General features: G+C 45.7%; 1 protein-coding gene across 1 annotated transcript in view; it reads left to right on the forward strand.

The window, feature by feature from the left end:
- Positions 1-2,500, forward strand: part of LOC306756192 (low-density lipoprotein receptor class A domain-containing protein 4-like) — a 171,848-nt gene that overhangs the window by 128,964 nt on the left and 40,384 nt on the right. The gene's annotated exons all lie outside the window — the stretch shown is intronic.

The raw sequence follows: 2,500 nt of genomic DNA on the forward strand, positions 1-2,500 counted from the left end.
ACACCGTGGAGCATCAGTCGGAGGCCTTTACTCTTTGCCGTCTACTTATTTTCTTTTACAGAGGTCCATTTCATTTTATTGTCTTTGCTTCCTGGTGTCTGCAGAATGAAAATGATCACACTGCAACCCCCTCTGAGCAGGCATTCCTCATTTTTCAGACCAAACACACTGATGTTTTCCATGTTGTAGGAAGTGCTGCAGATGTGCTTGATTCTTTATTCGCCCTGTATTGAAGGGATTGAAAATTTGAATATCTGTTATGAAAATTGTTTATGGAAATCACAAGCCTGTATTGTTGGCACGGGGCTGCAGGCTTGATCTCATATATTTTTTGCATCTGCTTTGGCTAAACCACTGTGGTCGGCTCCATTAGCTTGATTGCATCATCTTAATGCCCTCAGTCTGCTTGGTATTCCAGATGTCATTCCTCTACTTTCAGATAGCTCCTAGTGGTGAAGACTTCTTTTCGTTCCAACTAGAATGACTCAACATTGGCATATTTTCACTCTTTGGTTGCATCCTGTCTCCTCTCTGAGCTCTCTCCAGCCAGTAAAAGTCAGTGTCATGTTGACTCTCTTGTCTTTTGTCTTGCTCTGTCCCTTTTCCATTTTTTGTCCTCTCTTCCCCTGATGTCTCCATGGGTGTCTTTGCTGAAGTGTTAAAAACAGCTAGTTGATGTTCAGCTGCTGTTGTGCCAGTGATTCTCACTGTTAGTTCAATCAGAGCCGCACTCAATGTACTAAGACAAGAGAAGAGTCGCCAACCCCCAAAAATAGTGTTCCCACGCTATGTGTCCTGCTACGTTGCCAAATCAGTAACATTCAGCATTTCAGTAAGGAATGGTTATCCTAAATATTGCACGGAGTAATGGCATGTGGGTGTTTCTTTTTCATTATATATACGGAGCTACCGACGGAGCAGCTCTTTGGCGGAGTTCGGTGCAGCTGAAATCAGCCAAAACTGGCAACTCTGACAGGGTCAGTTAGGACAGCAAAGTTTCTGCAAGCAGCCTGCAGCTCTTGTTTTTGGCGAAAACTGCAGTGTTGAGGATCATTATGACTTGTTTAGATAGCATTTTCAGAAAGCCAGTGGCTGCTTCACGAGCCGCAAGTCAAGAGTCGGTGAGCCGCATGCGGTGAGGAACACTGGGCTATTGCATAGCTGATGCAGCTACTGCTATCATGCTTATACTCCACTCACCCAGTGAGTGTACAGCTAGCTGTGGAAACGCAACAAAACTGTTGAGGAAATACTTTAAACCTGCAGATGGCAGCCATTGAGGCTTGACTTTGGACATCTCTGCACCATGGAGACGGTCAGTTTTCAGACAAGTGTGACTTAAACGCTTCATAAAAACACAAATTTACAAACAAATTTATATGATGCACTGTCATTTGTAAACACATCGTGTTTTAGTCGTCTCGCAACACAAGGACTACTGGTCCCTTTCTACCTGAAGAGTTACGACTTCTTGTGCCGGAATGGAAGCTATACCATATTTCCAGTTGGATGTTATCTTTGTGGACTTTCCACGCTGCTGGTTCTTGATGTTTTTTGACCTGTTAGCATACTGAGGACCCAGTTCTACTTCACTCTGGGCAGGTACAGGAGCAGGTAACCACCAAGGCAAAGGTTTTCTTATTGTACCATCACTTCCAGTTGTCAACTTGTTCTGTGGTATTTCTGCATATATAATTATATAAAATAGAACCCAAACTAAGCTTAGTTTGTTGGAGGGCCACTTCTAGCTCTTTGATGACCAAACACGGCCCCTGCACCACAGTTTGGGAAGCTGCAGGTCGAGTGTGGCATTCAGAGCTGCTCTCAGATTTGAACAGCCGAGTTTATTTATAGACCAGACAGCCTGCGTCTGCGTGGAAGTGTGTGCTGGGTGAAAGGGCTCTACTTTGGGTTAGTTTCCGAGGGGATGTGTTTTGATGGCGCAGTGGAGGTGGGGGGTCTGGCTTCTAATGCTGCACATATGCCCCTGAACCGCAAGAATGGCACCAGGGGGGGTCACCTCAAGGTTAGCCCCTTCATCTGCATTGGCTGAAGCCCCTTGTAACAAGGCAGTGAAACCCAAAGTGCGCTCCCCACCTCCCCTCCTAAATAACACACCAGGCCAACCAGTCTTCCTACCCCCTGCACTGCTCACTCTCTCTCACAGCCATTGTCAGCTCTGAACTGGCCGTCTGCTAGCTTTCTCAGCACCCCCCACCTCCCCAACTCACACACACATTAAAAAAAACACGACGTGTGCAAACACCCCCTTCACTCAGACAGACACTCACATAGGCTACTAGCTTTACCCTGTCCCATCCTCTCCTTACTGCTGCCTTCAAGTGCCTCCTGCAGGCCTCTGTCCCAGTCATACTCTGTCCCAGAATGTCACATTCAAGTGCAATTAGAAGTAAATGAGTGAACATATTTATATTTTGCCAGAGGACTGGTTACTCACTGCAACATATTTAGTGATATTAATGCATGACTGTTAATTAAT

The sequence above is a fragment of the Telmatherina bonti genome (assembly GCF_933228915.1).
Source record: "Telmatherina bonti genome assembly, chromosome: 5".
NCBI classification, from domain to species: domain Eukaryota; kingdom Metazoa; phylum Chordata; class Actinopteri; order Atheriniformes; family Telmatherinidae; genus Telmatherina; species Telmatherina bonti.